We start from the raw sequence: 19,872 nt of genomic DNA, 5'->3' as shown, positions 1-19,872 counted from the left end.
TTTTTTCAGTGTTACACTCCTCATCTTTGTTCATGTTTATATTAGAAGTTGACCTGCTATCCAAGACTCAATGTAGGTGATTCCTTATCTCTTTAGAAAACTTCCAGAGGGTCTTTCCTTGTTCTTCTCTTTTTTCATCTTTCCAAATCTTTTCATTCAGTTTGCCAGCCTACAAATAGGACTCATTTGAAGATATGAGGATGCATTCAAAATGTTGGTTTGCTTTCTGTTCTCTAGGCTGTAGGATTATTGGAGAAAAGGTAATAGAGTAGAAAATGAAAATTATCAGGTAGAGAAGAATCATGCAGTGCCTTTCCCTCTCTCTTGTCTGCTGAGTATGTACCTGGAAATACTCTATCAATGCTGGAAGAATGGAATGAAAAAAGGATGGAGAAGGGGAAGAGGGAAGGACAAATACTGTCATTTTAGAAAAATATTGGAATGCTCTGACGTTCTTTGTATGTTATAATGGCATAGTTGTGATAAATTCATATATTTCTCAGTGTTATTTGCTTTAGATTATTTTCATAAAGAACTTGTGTTTCTTCTATTTGCTAAAAATAGTGGCTCATATTATACTATGTATGTAAGTACACTCAATTTTGTTGTCTTATATTGTTAATACTGAAGTTAATATCCTTTAAAGCAGTTTTACATGAATTATTGTAATTGGCACAACTATTTAAAGTAAGTATATTGAAGACTGGCCACAAAAACTGACCACTTTTCCTCTTTATTTTTCTTGAAAGCTTTATAGGCATTTAATCTTAATTGTAATGATAAATTTTCAAGAAGTTTCAGGCTTGATCATAGTTTACCCATCTTTCCAACCAGGGAATAGATAATATTTCTCACTTTCATCATCTCTTTGGGATATTTTGTGTATTTTGTTTTTCTGGGCTAAACTTGTTTTCATTTGTAAATGTAGAAAAATGTCCACCTCCCCAAAGTGACCTTTAATGTTTGGGATTTGCATTCCATCTTTCAATGACCTGTTGATTGTATTGTTTTCACTTATGCCTTCTCTATTTCACAGAAAAATATCCAGAGCAGCTTGTGATGGTTAGAGAACAATGTAGCTCCCTAGTTGAAAAGGGTGGGTACCTGTCATGGTGGTGTGGCAGGGAGAATAAGAAGTACTATTTGCAAGGTTCTTTGAAAATGGCAGCTGTGGCTTTTTATAAAAGTGTATGAACACATTGAATACAAATAAATACATGCAGCTTGAGCCCAGGTCCATGCAAAATTTAAGACCTCAAAACCTTGCAATTTGGCATTGAACACCAGTATGAAGAGAACAAGTAACTGAAAATATTATATGTAGTGCTAGTTTATTATAGGGATTTTATGTAAATAAGCTAAGGCTGACAAGGGTCAAGAATGGCATTCCTTCATTCAGACAAAAAAAAAAAAAATTAAACTGGCACTATATGCTAGGCCATGTGAAATGTTAGATATAATGATTACTGAAAATATATTTTTTCTGCCTCAAATTTTTTTATATTTTATTTATATTTTATTTATATTTTATTTATATTTTTTATATTTTTTTATATTTCTTACATTCTTACATCTAAAAAATTTATAAATGTGATTAATGCTTTTCTGATGCCAAACACTATGAAACTGATAATGTCAAGGGGTAAACATGATAGACATATATCTTGTCCCAAAGAAGCTATCCTTATAGCTTATCAGAAAAGGTAGCATTGAATAAACAACAGAATAAGGAAGTCAGTACTCTGGGAACAAAGAGCCATAGTGCTTAACCTAAAGAGATTCAAGGAAGTGACGCTGCAGGTGAGAACTTTGTAGGAACAACTCAGGTGAACAGAAGGAAGAATGTGGCAGATAGAAGGAAAGTCATAGTCAAGAATAAGCCTTGTGGTTTCAAGAAACCAAAAAAAGCAGAGTAAAGAAGGAGGGGGGTATTCAGTGATTAGCCTAGAGAATAGTAAAGGGTAAGTCATGCTGCTATATTAAATTATATTTGATCCTATAGGCAAAAGATACCCATTGTAGTATTTTATTTTTTTTCATTATAAATTTTTAATTTTTAAAATTTGTTATTTTTAGTTATACATGACAGTAGAATGTATTTTGACATATCATGCATACATGGAGTATAACTTCCCATTTTTGTGGTTATATATGATATGGAGTTATAAGTCTTTTACTTATTGATTTGTAGGAGTTCTTTAAACATTATGAACATGAGTCCTCTGCCAGATACCGGTATTAAAGATAAATTCTCCCACTTTGTGGCTTACCTGTTCACTTGCAATGATGTCTTAATGAATAGAAGTTCTGAATTTTAATGAAATCCTATTAATGTATTTGTTTCTTTTTTGGTTAGAACTCCCTTCCTCTGACTCCTGCTATTAGGAATCTTTGATTACGACATGAATATACTCTGTTTCTTCTAGAATCCTCATTTTTTCTTTTCTTTTCACATTTAGATCTACATCCATCCCAAATTACTTTTTGTGTATGGTGGGAAATAGGGATCACATTTTTTTCTCACCTCCACATAGATATCTAATTCCTCCAGTAAGGCAGGGACTATAGGGTGAGTTCAGAGGAGTACTTAGACACAAAATCTAAGGGTCACTGGAAAACACAGTAATCAAGACAATATTTAGTTCAGTATTATTGAAAATTCAAGGCCAGGCATGGTGGTGCACAACTATAATCCCAGTCACTTGGGAGGTTGAGACAGGAATATCACAAGTTTGAAGACAGCCTGGGCAAGTTAGTGAGACTCTATCTCAAAACAAAATAAAAGAGGACTGGGGCAATAGCTCAGTTGGTAGAGTGCTTGGCTCACATGCACAAAGCCCTGGGTTCAATCCCCAGCACAACATACACAAAAATAAATAAATAAAAATAAAAGGACTGAGGATATAGCACTCTATCCCATCCCTTTCCTCTAGCACTATCTATTGAAAAGATCAGCATTTTCTCATTGAGTTACATTGGTGACACTGTCATAAATCTGGTAAATGTATATGTGTGGATCTATTTCAGGACTTTTTTTTTCTTAGATTGGTCTTTATCTTTTTACCAAAACCTCCCTGTCTTCAATAATGTAGCTTTGTAGTGTCTTGATATTTACTCCTATAAGTCTTCCAACTTTGATCTTTTTTAATAGGTCTGGCATTTCCATAAACATTTTGGTCTTGTTAATTGTCACACATAGCATGTAGGGGATTTTGATTGAGTTGTATTGAATTTATAGTTCAGATTAGGGATAACTGACATCCTAAAAATGAGTTTTCCAGTTCATGAATGTGTTCGTCTTGTTTATGTACTCCTTGATTTCTCTCAATAATATTTAGTTGTCAATAGATGGTTTCTGTAAACTATATAGCAAATGATTTTTTTTATTTTTATTTTTATTTATTTATTCCCCTGCTGTTTTTTTTATTGTTGGTTGTTCAAAACATTACATAGTTCTTGACATACCATATTTCACACTTTGATTCAAGTGGGTTATGAACTCCCATTTTTACCCCGTATACAGATTGCAGGATCACATCGGTTACACATCCCCTGATTTACATATTGCCATACTAGTGTCTGTTGTATTCTGCTGCCTTTCCTATCCTCTACTAAAGAAGGAAGTCACATTAGGATTTTTTTATATTATTTCTAATTAGTTATACCTGACAGTAGAATGCATTTTGACACATCATGCATAAATGGAGTGTAACTTCTCATTTGACTGGTTGTACATGATGTAGAGTTACACAGGTCATGTAATCATGTATGCATATAGGGTAATAATGTCTGATGCATTTTACTATCATGCATTTTACTATCATTCCTACCCCTGTGCCCACTCCCCTCTGTCTAGTCCACTCAATTGCATTCCTATATATCAGCAATGAATCTACTGAAAGAGAAATTAGGAAAACTGTCCTACTCATAATAGTTCTCAAACAAATAAAATATTTGGGAGTCAATGTAACAAAAGAGGTGAAAGACCTCTACAAGGAAAACTACAGAACTCTGAAAAAGAAATTGAAAAAGCCCTTAAAACATGAAAATATCTCTCATGCTCTTGGACAAAATTAACATTGTCAAAATGGTCATACTACCAAAAGTTCTATACAGATTTAATGCAATCCCTATTAAAATCTCAATGACATTCTTAATATAAATAGAAAAATCAATCATGAAATTCATTTGGAAAAATAAGAGACCCAGAATAGCCAAAGCAATCCTTAGCAAGAAAAGTGAAGCAAGAGGCATCACAATTACCAGACCTTAAACTATACTACAGAGCTATGCTAACAAAAATGGCATAGTATTGGCACCAAAACAGAGACATAGACCAATGGTACAGAATAGAAAACAGAGACAAACCCACATAAATAGTTATCTCATACTAGACAAAGCCACCAAAAGCATACATTGGAGATAAGATAGCCTCTTCAACAAATGGTGCTGGGAAAACTGGAAATCCATATGTGGCAAAATGAAATTGAACACCTGTTTCTCACCCTGCACAAAATTCAACTGATTGGTTCTTACGTCAGCAGTCTCAAATGTTCTGGTTGAAGTATAAGCCATATTATACCATTCCTTTCCTGAAACTATCCCCATAATTAGTCATCTCATTCAGAGTATCAAAATCCTTATTTAAAATAAGGCCCATCCCCTCTAATTTCCTCTCCTAGTTTTTAATCTCATTTGCTGTTCCTTTCTACTGGCCCCTTGCTATTCAGTGAGCAAATCTGTAACACTCCCTTACTGGGCCTTTATTCTTGCAGTTTCCTGCTTGGAATGCTATCCCCCATGATACCTACAAGAAAGCTTCCTTATCTCCTTCAAGTCTATGCTCAGATGTCAACTTTGCATTTTCCTTCCCTCACCATCTTATTTTAAGTTATAGTCTCTGACAGTTCTTCTCCTCTTTGCCTTCTTTGTTTTCTCCATGGCCTATATCTCCATTGAGTATTCTGTGTATTTTACTTATTTTTTAAATTTTCTAATATTCCTCCACTAAAATGGGAGATCCAAGTATGTAGTTCACATTAGCAGACTTTTCAATAAGTAACTGTTGAGTAAAAACGTTTCAATCAACTATAGGGTTAATCTCAAGTACACTCACATGTCTATGCTTCCCAATCATCACAATTTATCTCCCTAAGATATATTCTTTACTATCCAGGATATGTTTGAGATTTTTTTTACTTCTATCTAAATCTACTCAATAAACATTTTGGTTTAACATTTGAGGACTTATTTGCTCTTACAATCTAAAATGTTCAAAGTGTTTTTTATTCATTTTTGAGGTGTCTTCTATATTTTGGAAGGTTTTGTCATACCTTACATTCCTGGAAAAGAATATTCTTAATTTTCTTAACTTATCTCAGTAACTCATAGTCCTTGATATAGTGTTTTATACACATTAAGTATTCACTAAAATTATTCATAGGAAGGCTCATAAAAATGAAACTGAAAAAGACTGTGTGGCTCTAAAATTTTTAGCATCCCTCTTTTTAGATATCATACTCAGCTAGAATTGTGAGAGTATATATATATGTGTGTGTGTGTGTGTGTGTGTGTGTGTGTGTGTGTATTCATTCATTCACTCAGTGAATATTTACTGACATTGTTCTAAGTGCTGGAAATAATAGTGGGAAAACAGGAATAATATGTTAGTGAAAGATATAGATAATAAACTTATCAATATTAGAATGGCATCAAAATATTTTGGCCCAAATACTGAAATCTAAGGTTAATATACAGCCAGGTTTTAAGCTGAATTATCACCATTATAGAATGAATTTGAAGTGTAGATATTTTTTTTTATTGGTTGTTCACAACATTACAAAGCTCTTGACATATCATATTTCATACATTAGAATCAAGTGGGTTATGAACTCCCATTTTTACCCCAAATACATATTGCAGAATCACATCGGTTACACATCCACATTTTTTTATCCATTGAAATGTAGCTATTACTATAGCAGTCATATTGTAAAATTTTAAGAGTCAAGTTTTATACTGGGATAATAATTCCATAGCATTATCAACTAATAAATCCTTTTAATGGTCAACTATCTTGCATATTTGGAATACTAAACAGTAGTCTGTAGTGATCTACAGTTTTATAGAAGCAATCCTACAAAACATGCTATTTGTATTCTTTGCAAAAGATAAGTCTTGGTTCTAGAAATGTGACAATTTACAGCATAATTTTAGCTTTCAAGATGTCAGAATTTTCTCCTGAGTTTCTATTTGCACCACAACCTTCATCACATCATACAAATGTTAGCAGCTACTGTAGTAAAAACAAAAACAAACAAAAAAACATACAAAGAATACTTAACTCTTATGACAAATTCAGTTTTTTGAGAAATCAGATTCCATCAAACAATTTCCCTTGCAAGTAACCAATGATCATTCGTTAGTGCTGTTTGCTATGATGGTACTCTAACTTGCAAAGTCATGTTTCAAGGCTTTTCTTGGTTAAAGTAGCCATTTTTTACTAGATAGAGGCCTTCATTACATCTTGTTTTAACATTGTTTATTAACAAAGACAGTTGTGAAAAATCTTGTATGTCATGTAGTTCTGTCTTTTGTAAGGAAAATGGTTGACATTTTCTCTAACATGGTCAAGTATGTTATATCAGATACTGTAAGATTTCTGAACATAGGGGCTGGGGATGTGGCTCAAGCAGTAGCGCGCTCGTCTGGCATGCGTGCAGCCCGGGTTCGATCCTCAGCACCACATACGAACAAAGATGTTGTGTCCGCCGAGAACTAAAAAAAAAAAATAAATATTAAGAAAAAAAAAATTCTCTCTCTCTCCCTCTATCACTCTCTCTTTAAAAAAAAAAAAAAAAAAAAAGATTTCTGAACATATAATGGAAGATGTTTTTTGAATAAAACTTCCTGTGTTTGTGACTCCTAAACCAAATATAGCTTCCACATTTATGGTATGGTCCATGATAATTGCATAATGCTTTATTTATTTTTTCATTCTGTAATATATCTTCTATCAGATCTATTTTTTTCAACTATTTGCAACTAAAAATCTCTTCATGGAGCAGTCCGCGGCGCCCGCGCCGAGCAGTCCGCGGCGCCCGCGCCGAGCGGCCCCCGCCGCTCGAGCACCCCCGAGGTCCCTGGGCGGCTGAGTGTGGTTTTGCCGCTGCCAGGCCCGCACCGCCGGAGCCCCGCGGAGCCGATGCCTAGGACGGAGCCTAGGCCTGTGATTGAAAACATCAAGTCATGAGCCAAGGTGGAGGGAATCCATCACGACTTCAGCGCGAACAGTAAGGCTGCAGCCCCAGGTGCACGGCTCTATCGGCCCCATCTCCTTCTCCTCTCCGCCTCTCCGCCTTGCTTCTCCCCAGCTGTCTCTCCTCCCAAGCTCAGTCTCTAAATCTAGATTTCAATTTCTTTCCCCCACCCCGCCCGCTCTCCCGCGTGTCCGGTACCCGGCCCCCGCGGCCCGAGGCGCCGCCTCCCCTCCCCCAACCTGCACCCCTTCTCAGGGGGTCCCGAAGGCCGCTGCCGCCGCTGCTGCTGCCACCACCTCCCACAGAGCATCATAGAGCAGACTCTTCACCGCGCAAATGAGCTGCCGAATTAAATGAAACAGCTGATAAGATGAGAGACAATTTAAAATCCAAGTGAACCGAGAACACGCACTGAGCCCTGATCCGCTGAATTCAAACTCCCGGTCACCTGCTTCCCGCAGACAAACAGCTATGACTCGGCATTAATCCATCCGGCTGAAACAACTGGTCAGCCCTTCTCATCATACGAAGGTAAATGCCTACCGAGCCTTCATAAGTAGTGGCCACAGGTTTGAAACGGGGCTTGGGAGAGACAGTAAGGACCCACCCGTTGCATTGGTAGCCCAGCAAAGGGAAACAACGTCATCAGACTGCTGTAGAGGAGATAACTTCGTTGAAACCGACAGCTACAGGTGTGTGATCCCACAGCCTTCCCTCTCCACACATCGGGAAAACCTTAAGGGCCACTCCCAGCTCTCCCGCAAGGGCCCCTCCCAGCTCTCCCACGAGTGCTACAGCCAGCCCGAGGGAATCAGAGGTGGTGCGGGTCCCCGCGGCGCGGATCTACCGCTCCCACCAGGGCTGACTGCTGAGGTCTCTTGCACCAGCTACGGGGAAGTGGATACAGGAGGGCAAGTAAAATCCGCTGAGGATTCTCAGCCCCAAGCTCTACAAACTTAGGGTCTGAGGGAATGGCAAACTGGAAGAGTGTGCCCAGTAGTTCATGAAAACAGGGCTCCCGGGAGCTGCAGACCTGGCTTGTAGCCAGTATTGTGGTGAGAGGGGCCTGGCTAGAGAAAAAGTGGGAAGTGACTAGACACAAGAGGAGGCCCTAGACACTCAGGATTGGAGACTCGCCCAGTCTGGGAGGAGCTGCTGCACAGTGATTGGTTCCCGCGTATCGACAGGAGAAACTTGGCCTGGTGGACAAAGTGCCACCTACTGGAAGAGAAGTTAATCAAACTCTAAGACGGCATTTATTAGGGTTTTTTTTTTTCTTTTCTCCTTTTTTCTTTTTTTTTTTTTTTTTTTTGATTTGGGTTTTTCTTTCAGTTTCATTTTTTTCTTTCTTGTTGTTTAATTAATTTTTTTTTTACAAAATATTTTTTAAAAATTTTTTTTGCTACTAATTTTAATTTAAATTTTTTTAATTATTTTTTTTATTATTATTATTTTTTTTTAATTTTTTTTCTTTTTTAGTTCCTATTTTTTTCTTCTTTAGTCTTTTCATTTCTCTTATCCCCCCTTTTCTTGAATTCTACCTGCCTACTCTCATTCTCTTTAGTGACTTCACCCCTTCCCTTCAAATACCTTTCCTCCCAAACATCAAATTAATTTATAGGAGTAAACAGTAACCCAGCAGTCAAACAGAACAAGAAGTAACATGAGCAGCTTCAAAAAACAAGGAAGAAAAGGACTACAAACAATGCAGGACAGCCTAAATATTCAGGAGGACGTGGAGTCATCAGAAAAATGGACATATAAAGAACTCAAGGAACACCTTAGACAGATGGAATGGAACCTTAAGGAGGATACAAGACAGCAAATTCAAGCAGCGAAAGAACACATTCAGAATGAATTTCATAAACAGATAAAAGAAGAAGTTAAGCATCTCTATCAGGAGATAGAGATTATAAAAAATAATCAAACAATAATTCTAGAAATGAAGGAAACGATAAACCAAATTAAAAACTCAATTGAGAGTATCACTAACAGAGTGGAGCAAGTAGAAACCAGAACGTCAGATAATGAAGACAAAATATACCATCTTGAAAAAAGAGTCTAGCCAACTCAGAAAGGCTGGTAAAAAATCACGAGACAAACATCCAAGAGTTATGGGATAACATGAAGAAACCAAACTTACGAGTCATCGGGATAGAAGAAGGTACAGAGATTCAAACCAAGGGAATGAGTAACCTGCTGGATGAAATAATTACAGAAAACTTTCCAGAAATAAAAAAGGAAACAGATATACAAATTGAAGATGCATACAGGACACCGAGCACACAAAATCACAGTAGACCAACGCCAAGACACATTGTTATGAAGATATCCAATATACAGAACAAAGAGAAAATATTATAAGCTACAAGAGAAAGGAGGCAGATTACATTCAGGGGTAAACCAATAAGGTTAACAACAAATTTTTCATCACAGACGCTGAAAGCAAGAAGATCCTGGAACAACGTATTTCAAACACTGAAAGACAATGGATGCCAACCAAGAATTCTGTATCCAGCAAAATTAAGCTTCAGGTACGACAACGAAATAAAAATCTTTCATGATAAACAAAAGTTAAAGAATTTGCAGCCAGAAAACCAGCATTGCAAAGCATTTTGAGCAAAACACTACATGAAGAAGAAATGAAAAACAATAACCAAAACCATCAGTGGGAAGTGCCTCAGTAAAGACAGAGGGCGAGGGGAAAGACAACCATGGTGAAACAAACTAAAAATTTTTTTTTTTTAAAAAAAAAGGATAAACAATCAATCATGGATGGAAGTTCAAACCATATATCAATAGTAACTCTGAATGTTAATGGCTTAAACTCTCCAATAAAGCGACATAGGCTGGTATCATGGATTAAAAAAACAAACCCAACAATATGCTGCCTTCAGGAGACACATCTGATTGGAAAAGACATACACAGGCTAAAGGTGAAAGGATGGGAAAAAATATACCATGCACACGGTCCTCACAAGCAAGCAGGGGTGGCCATCCTCATATCGAATAAAATCGACTTCAAGACTAAGTTAATCAAAAGGGATAAAGAAGGTCATTATATACTGTTAAAAGGAACCATTCACCAACAAGACATAACAATTATCAATATTTACGCACCAAATAATGGTGCTGCGACATTCATAAAAAAAATTCTTCTCAAATTAAAGAACCAAATAGACCACAACACAATAATTATGGGAGACTTCAACACACCACTCTCACCATTGGACAGATCCTCCAAACAAAAGTTGAATAAAGAAACTATAGATCTCAATACCACAATCAATAACCTAGACTTAACTGACTTATATAGAATATATCAACCATCATCAAATGGCTATACTTTTTTCTCAGCAGCACATGGATCCTTCTCAAAAATAGACCATATATTATGCCATAGGGCAACCCTCAGTAAATATAAAGGGGTGGAGATAATACCATGCATTTTATCTGATCATAATGGAATGAAACTGGAAATCGATGATAAAAGAAGGAAGGAAAAATCCTACATCACATGGAAAATGAACAATATATTACTGAATGATCAATGGGTTACAGAAGACATAAAGGAGGAAATCAAAAAATTCTTAGAGATAAACGAAAATACAGACACAACATATCGGAATCTATGGGACACAATGAAAGCAGTTTTAAGAGGAAAATTCATCGCCTGGTGGTCATTCCTCAAAAAAAGAAGAAACCAACAAATAAATGAGCTCACACTCCAACTCAAAGCCCTAGAAAAGGAAGAGCAAAACAACAGCAAATGTAGCAGAAGGCAAGAAATAATTAAAATCAGAGCAGAAATCAATGAAATTGAAACAAAAGAAACTATTGAAAAAATTAACAAAACTAAAAGTTGATTCTTCGAAAAAATAAATAAGATCGACAGACACTTAGCCATGCTAACGAAGAGAAGAAGAGAGAGAACTCAAATTACTAACACACGGGATGAAAAAGGCAATATCACAACAGATGCTACAGAAATACAGAAGACAATCAGAAATTATTTTGAAAACCTATATTCCAATAAAATAGAGGATAGTGAAGACATCGATAAATTTCTTAAGTCATATGATTTGCCCAGACTGAGTCAGGAGGATACACACAATCTGAACAGACCAATTTCAATGGATGAAATTGAAGAAACCATCAAAAGACTACCAACCAAGAAAAGTCCAGGACCGGATGGGTATACAGCGGAGTTTTACAAAACCTTTAAAGAAGAATTAATACCAATACTTTTCAAGTTATTTCAGGAAATAGAAAAAGAGGGAGCTCTTCCAAATTCATTCTATGAGGCCAACATCACCCTGATTCCGAAACCAGACAAAGACACCTCAAAGAAAGAAAACTACAGACCAATATCTCTAATGAACCTAGATGCAAAAATCCTCAATAAAATTCTGGCGAATCGAATACAAAAACACATCAAAAAAATAGTGCACCATGATCAAGTAGGATTCATCCCTGGGATGCAAGGATGGTTCAACATACGGAAATCAATAAATGTTATTCACCACATCAATAGACTTAAAGACAAGAACCATATGATCATCTCGATAGATGCAGAGAAAGCATTTGACAAAGTACAGCATCCCTTTATGTTCAAAACATTAGAAAAACTAGGGATAACAGGAACTTACCTTGACATTGTAAAAGCTATCTATGCTAAGCCTCAGGCTAGCATTATTCTGAATGGACAAAAGTTGAAGGCATTCCCTCTAAAATCCGGAACAAGACAGGGATGCCCTTTATCTCCACTTCTATTCAATATAGTTCTCGAAACACTGGCCAGAGCAATTAGACAGACGAAAGAAATTAAAGGCATAAAAATTGGAAAAGAAGAACTAAATTATCACTATTTGCAGATGACATGATTCTATACCTAGAAGACCCAAAAGGGTCTACAAAGAAACTACTAGAACTAATAAATGAATTCACCAAAGTGGCAGGATATAAAATCAACACGCATAAATCAAAGGCATTTCTGTATATCAGCGACAAAACTTCTGAAATGGAAATGAGGAAAAACACTCCATTCACAATATCCTCAAAAAAAATAAAATACTTGGGAATCAACCTAACAAAAGAGGTGAAAGATTTATACAATGAAAACTACAGAACCCTAAAGAGAGAAGTAGAAGAAGATCTTAGAAGATGGAAAAATATACCCTGTTCATGGATAGGCAGAACTAACATCATCAAAATGGCGATATTACCAAAAGTTCTCTATAGATTTAATGCAATGCCAATCAAAATCCCAATGGCATTTCTTGTAGAAATAGATAAAGCAATCATGAAATTCATATGGAAAAATAAAAGACCCAGAATAGCAAAAGCAATTCTAAGCAGAAAGAGTGAATCAGGCGGTATAGCGATACCAGATTTCAAACTATATTACAGAGCAATAGTGACAAAAACAGCATGGTACTGGTACCAAAACAGGCGGGTGGACCAATGGTATAAAATAGAGGACACAGAGACTAACCCACAAAGTTACAACTATCTTATATTTGATAAAGGGGCTATAAGCATGCAATGGAGGAAGGATAGCATCTTCAACAAATGGTGTTGGGAAAACTGGAAATCCATATGCAACAAAATGAAACTGAATCCCTTTCTCTCGCCATGCACAAAAGTTAACTCAAAATGGATCAAGGAGCTTGATATCAAATCAGAAACTCTGCGTCTGATAGAAGATAAAGTTGGCTCCGATCTACAGATTGTGGGGTCGGGCTCCAAATTCCTTAATAGGACACCCATAGCACAAGAGTTAACAACTAGAATCAACAAATGGGACTTAATTAAACTTAAAAGTTTTTTCTCAGCAAAAGAAACAATAAGAGAGGTAAATAGGGAGCCTACATCCTGGGAACAAATTTTTACTCCTCACACCTCAGATAGAGCCCTAATATCCAGAGTATACAAAGAACTCAAAAAATTAGACAATAAGATAACAAATAACCCAATCAACAAATGGGCCAAGGACCTGAACAGACACTTCTCAGAGGAGGATATACAATCAATCAACAAGTACATGAAAAAATGCTCTCCATCTCTAGCAGTCAGGGAAATGCAAATCAAAACCACACTAAGATACCATCTCACCCCAGTAAGATTGGCAGCCACTATGAAGTCAAACAACAACAAGTGCTGGCGAGGATGTGGAGAAAAGGGTACACTTGTACATTGCTGGTGGGACTGCAAATTGGTGTGGCCAATTTGGAAAGCAGTTTGGAGATTCCTGGGAAAGCTGGGAATGGAACCACCATTTGACCCAGCTATTGCCCTTCTCGGACTATTCCCTGAAGACCTTAAAAAAGCATGCTACAGGGATACTGCCACATCGATGTTCATAGCAGCACAATTCACAATAGCTAGACTGTGGAACCAACCCAGATGCCCTTCAATAGATGAATGGATAAAAAAAATGTGGCATCTATACACAATGGAGTACTATGCAGCAATAAAAAATGACAAAATCATAGAATTTTCAGGGAAATGGATGGCACTAGAGCAGATTATGCTTAGTGAAGCTAGCCAATCCCTAAAAAACAAATACCAAATGTCTTCTTTGATATAATGAGAGCAACTATGAACAGAGTAGGGAGGGAGAGCAGGAAGAAAAGATTAACTTTAAACAGAGACATGAGATGGGAGGGAAAGGGAGAGAAAAGGGAAATTGCATGGAAATGGAGGGAGACCCTCATTGCTATACAAAATTACATATAAGAGGTTGTGAGGGGAATGGGAAAATAAACAAGGAGAGAAATGAACTACAGTAGATGGGGTAGAGAGAGAAGTTGGGAAGGGAGGGGAGGGGGGATAGTAGGGGATAGGAAAGGTAGCAGAATACAACAATTACTAATAGGGCATTATGTAAAATTGTGGATGTGTAACCGATGTGATTCTGCAATCTGCATTTGGGGTAAAATTGGGGGTTCATAACCCACTTCAATCTAATGTATGAAATATGATATGTCAAGAGCTTTGTAATGTTGTGAACAACCAATAAAAAATTTAAAAAAAAATCTCTTCATATACAAAGAAAGTAATTATTGGTTTAATTAAGTTACCTGTGGTTACACTTTAAAAGGGCTTTAATTGTATATGCCTTGAATTTGTGTGTTGTGGACAATATTGAGGTAGACTTTTGACTTAGACTATTAAGTAGTTGATTTAATAATACTAGCAATAATAATTTTGAAAACATTTTCAGTAATATATTTACTAGAGTCTTAAACTTAAGGTCTTTAGGCAATCTCAGAACTTTTTAATCCATCTCCTAAAAATTATTGGCCATCTGCATCAATGATTTTGTCAAGTTTTTTTTTTTTTGTGAACTTCATAGTATCAAAACCATAAAAGGAATTTTTGAAGTGAGAAAATAAAGAAAAATTAGGTATTTCAAATATTTATTCTCCATTTTTTAATTTTATGCTCATATTGAAGTGATTTACTTTGAATTCTTTTATAAATGATATATTTTTTCCTCCTTGAGAAATTTTGAAGTGGTAAAGTTGATAATCCATTGTTTTATCCTCATAATATGGGAAGTATTCTGAAATAGTACTTCCTCTTGAAGGACTCATGATTTAATAGAACTGAATAGCTTACAATTTAATGTTGTTTTTCATTAATGTCATTTAATGTTTCAAATGCTGCTATGTCAAATAATTCTATGAAAATCTGGATTTCACTATAATTTAACATTATGTATAATATTTGACATTTATAAAAATATGTATGTCATTGATATATGTAAAATAAGTTGTTATAAATTTATCATAATTATAAAAATGCCGCAGTCTGGCTGGGCACAATTCAGGAGCCACTTGTCAAAAGAAACGAACTTTATTTTTAGAACCACACAGGCCAAACAAAACAGCTCCTCAGGAAAAACCCTCAGAGCCCAACTGCCACCATCGGCTTCCCACAAGCCTCTCACACAAACACAAGCCTCACCACCTCCCACAATCCTCCTGTTCTTCAGGCTGATTGGCTGGGTCGCATGGGCGGAGCCAAAGAAGTCCCCCAATGAGCATCACCACAGAGGACCCAATCAGCTAGATGTCCTGGGGCCGCCATGAGCTAATCATCAGCTGGCAGTCTGAAAGTTTGCTGGCAGCTGGAAGTTTGCTGGGGCCCCTTCGGCTGTGGCTCTCAACACTTAATGTAATTATGACCAGATGTCCATCTCATTTTACCATCTTTCCTGCCCCCATTTCTCCTCCCCTCATCTCTCTCCCCTTTGTCCAATAAGAATTCCTTCATTTTTCCCATGCGCCCTCCCCAATTATGGATCAGCATCCACTTATCAGAATTGCTTCCAATGTTATTCCTTACCCTTATCAAGCTAATATATTCTCCTAATATTTGTATTGTCAGTCTATTTCTCTATTTATTGGACTCTAAATTCTTCATTTACATAACATTAATTTTTCAATTTTTGAAATTTTATTCTTGTAATATATGTTTATGTTTCAGACTAAGTAAACTTCAACTTGTAGAGCACATGACGGGATTATTTTCCCTTTAGGTGGTATATACTTATAATATAAAAATATATTAGTTATAATAATATAATTACAATAATGTAATATTTCAAATAAATCTAAATGACATGGCTTGCTGGCCTTACTCACATGGTTACCTTTATGCTTAGATAAATATTGATATTGTTTATTTCTAGGATGTCAGAACAATATGTTTGTTAAGCCTACAAGAAGGTAAAAAGGCAGATAATAGATCAAGTTAACTACTGAAATTGAACTTTAATAAATATTAGAATACTAAAAAATTTTATATGGACTAAGGCTATGAGTAGTCACAGAAGACCTTTGTTAGGAAGTAATATTTAACAGAGACTTGAATGAAGAGAGCAAACTGAAGGTATCTGAGGGGGGTGATAAAAACCAAACAAAAAACCAAATGCAACTACTCAGATCCAGTGAGTATGATCTGAGACAGGAGTGTCCTTTGCCTGTTCAATGGACAACAAGGAAGCCAGCCAGAGTGAATAGATGTGTGTAAAGAGAATGCTACTAGAAATGAAGTTGGATAGGTTGCCAGGGACTATGACATGGATCCTTGGAAGCTTGGTAAGGACTTTAGATGATGAGTGCATGAGAAGCCAGTGGTAATTGAGAGCAAAGGATAAAAATTATTCTGGGGTTTTGTGAATAGACTATAGGGAGAGAACTGCAGCAGACTGACCAGTTAAGAGGTTACTACATAATCCAAAAGAGGTTGTGATGGTTTTCTGCACTAGATGGCTATGGAGGTAGAAAAATACTAGGATTTTTATATTAGACCTGTATATTTAGTTCTGGGGCATGAAAGAGAGGTACCAAACAATTTCAAGGTTTTGACTGAGCAATTGGTTGAATGGTTTGCTGAGTTGAAGGATATGAATAATGGAGTATATTTCTTCGGATGGAAATGGTCTTGCAAATTAAGATTTCTAATTTGAATATATTAAGTTCAAAAACATCTTAGTGGAAATAATAAAGAATTGGTAAGAGGTTGGAAATATGAAATAAATTGGCAGTCATGAACATATTGAGATGGTCTTTAAAACTATAGGAGTGGTCAATATTTGGCTCTGCTTCACTCCAATATTGATGTTCCAAAAAAAGAGAAGGAGTGAATTGTTGAGATCAAGAAGTAGTAGTCAAAAATACAGAAGAAAGCCTGGGAGACTAGTGATCAGGAAGTCAAGAAAGAAAGGGTTTTAAAAAGGTCAAAACCATCAACTATGTCAAATTCTGTAGGTGAGATTAGAGAAATATTATAATATTTGGCAATGTGGATGACACTGGTAATGTTGAGTTGTTTTGTGAAGTACAGAAAAATGAAAGCCTGGTTGTATGAGTTAGAGAAAAAAAGGGCAAAGTTGAGATAACAGGTATAGACCTTTTTTCCCCCTTTTTTTCCTTTTTTCTTCTGTGAGTTGTGATACTTCATAGCACAGATAAATAACATGGTAGATGTGGTGGGATTTGGGGGCTGGGAGTTTGTTTGTTTTAGTGTTCAATAAAAAGTGAAAAAAAAGAAATAATTTTAGGAGTAAAGTTTTTTGAAAATTTGAAAGGATTGTCCTTACACTGTAGAGTGAGCTATTCATAAAATAAATTATAATTGACCATTAAACAAGGATCTATAAATATGTAGACAATATAAATCCCGGGGTTATCAAACCCAAAATTAAGTACCATGCCCAGAGGCCATGTCTAATGATCTTATTACAAAGATTCAGGTTCTGTATGAATCCTGTATGGGTTTAGCCCATATAACTTTAACTTATTCCTTTCTTTGGAAGGGTCAGGAGAGACCATCAGTTAAAAAAAAAAAAATCTAAATCATGAAATATTATTCTTCCACATTTTTCTCTACAATGTGATAGAAAAACATCGCAACGGTCTATTGAAGAAAGTACTTATAGCGGGGTGGAGTAGAACAGCCCTATAATCCCAGCTACTCCAGAGACTGAGGCAGGAGGATCTCAAGTTCAAAGCTAGTACTACTTTGTGCTGAACATTGAGCTTTATAGTTTTTTTTTTTTTAAATCATGTTTGAATTAACTTTTTAGTATTCTAGTAGGTGAGTATATTAAGAGTAGGGTAAGAGTTAGGCTTTTTTTTTTCAGTTAAGGTATATTCTGTTCTCATATAGATAAGAGCATGTCTGTTAAGTTAATAAAGCTAGCAGATATTAGTCCATCAGAGACAGCTCTGAAGGCTAGTCTCCTTCAGATCCTTTGTACAGTTTGTTTTTTTCAGTCAGCTATGTAGCATGGGGGGTCATCACAAAATGATTAAGATTTTTAAAATTAGGATAGTTGACTGCAATTTATGCAGTTAGAAGTTTTCCAGTTATATGTCTTGCTGTTAACCAAATTCATAAGGGAATTTACTTTTTCCCAGAATCTGTTTTTTTACTGGACTATATGGCCAAACCTAAAATTAAAGAATTACAATAGTTAAGTGTTTATTTGTTTGTTTGTTTTAAGCAGTAAGAAATGCTTTTCATTTCATGAGCACCTAGGTTAATTACTGATGTTTTGTTTCTGGTACATATCAATTTGGGTAAGGTTTTCTGGTTTTGTTTTTATTTTTGTGTGTTTGTATTTTACTTTTTAAAAAAAAATATACTGCCGATTGAACCACCCAGGGGTTCTCTTAACCACAGAGCCACATCCCCAGCCCCCCACTGTTTTTGGTACCTGGGATTGAACTGGGGGGGGGGGGGCACTCAACCACTGAGCTACATCCCAGCCCTATTTTGTATTTTATTTAGAGACAGGGTCTCACTGAGTTGCTTAGTGCCTTACTTTTGCTGAGGCCGGCTTTGAACTCGTGATCCTCCTGCCTCAGTCTCCCAAGCTCCTAGGATTACAGTCATGCATCACCACACCCAGTGTTTTTTACATTTTTATCAAATATTTTTATTTTTGATATCCCAATAAAAACTGAGGTGTAACTCAAAATACTAGAATGGGTTTTTTTGCATAATATGCAATTCCCTAATTTAACAGAGTAGAAATCTTAGTTTTTTAAGATATCAGAAACATATAAATTATAAAGGAATGATTAACACATAGCAGGTCATTTTTGGAATTTCAAAATACTTCAGAAGTGTTTTTCTTTTCCATTTGCATGGAAGCAAGTTGTATGCTTACTATCACAAGTGGTTAAATCAGAAAAAAAAACAACATTCTATAGAAAAATTAGGATATTAATTTTAAGGATAATAGTAAGTGAAAAAGGGAGCTTACTATATTGTAATTATAGTGCTTTCCTCTGGAGTGAATGACTGTTTATATATTTTCCAATAATATCATTTACCAAAATCATTTTCCATTCATAAATTAGTCTATGGGAAAATTTCCTATTTAATTTAAAACTCTCACTAAAAGATATCCCACTGGAAAATAGTATTCCATTTTTCTGTGGCCCCCAATCTACTGCCAATACATATATTCACATTCAACAGAATGATTAGAAGTAAAAGTTAAAATACCATTAAAACAAGGTCACTTGTCAAAATATGATTTCTGTACCTTAGAAGAGAAATGTAAATGATTACAAAATCTTATTCAATCTTCAAAAGAACCATCCACAGTGGGAGAGGTCATGGTAGAGCAGTGAGAGACTTCAGCATTCTCCTGTAATCTGATGAAGATGAGAAATGCCTGAAACATCAAAATTTCTTTATAAGTCCATAATATTAAAGCCCCTCCCAAGAACCAATTTGGTTAAAATTAATTTCCTAAAAGTATGAAAATTGTTAAAAGGACCCTTTGATTTCTTTGAAGTGTTACTTTGAAAACTCCTCATAAAATCAACATAGTGAAGTACTGAGAAATTTTTTCCCTTTCTTTCTTAATTCCTAGTGCATGTGGCACTCTAGATATAAAGGCAAAGTATAAAAAATTAGTTACATTAAACTGGTAACATTAGGGAAGACATTTCCAACATAATGATATTTGAATAAAGACCTGAAGGAGGTAAGGTCATAGCCATGCAGATAGGTATGTGGTAGTGAAGTTTCAGGTAGAGGGAATAGCAAGTGAAGCACGCTGAGGCAGAAGAGCTTTTGAGAAAAG

At 35.8% G+C, this 19,872-nt stretch overlaps 1 protein-coding gene across 2 annotated transcripts in view; it reads left to right on the top strand.

Moving 5' to 3' along the window:
• The window catches only part of DYNC2H1 (dynein cytoplasmic 2 heavy chain 1), a 387,437-nt gene that overhangs the window by 338,733 nt on the left and 28,832 nt on the right, over positions 1 to 19,872 (top strand). The gene's annotated exons all lie outside the window — the stretch shown is intronic.

This window comes from Spermophilus citellus, assembly GCF_964194105.1.
Source record: "Spermophilus citellus genome assembly, chromosome: 2".
Classification (NCBI taxonomy): Eukaryota; Metazoa; Chordata; class Mammalia; order Rodentia; family Sciuridae; genus Spermophilus; species Spermophilus citellus.
Note: the sequence above shows the minus strand (reverse complement) of the source record. Positions and strands in the feature narration are given on the sequence as shown.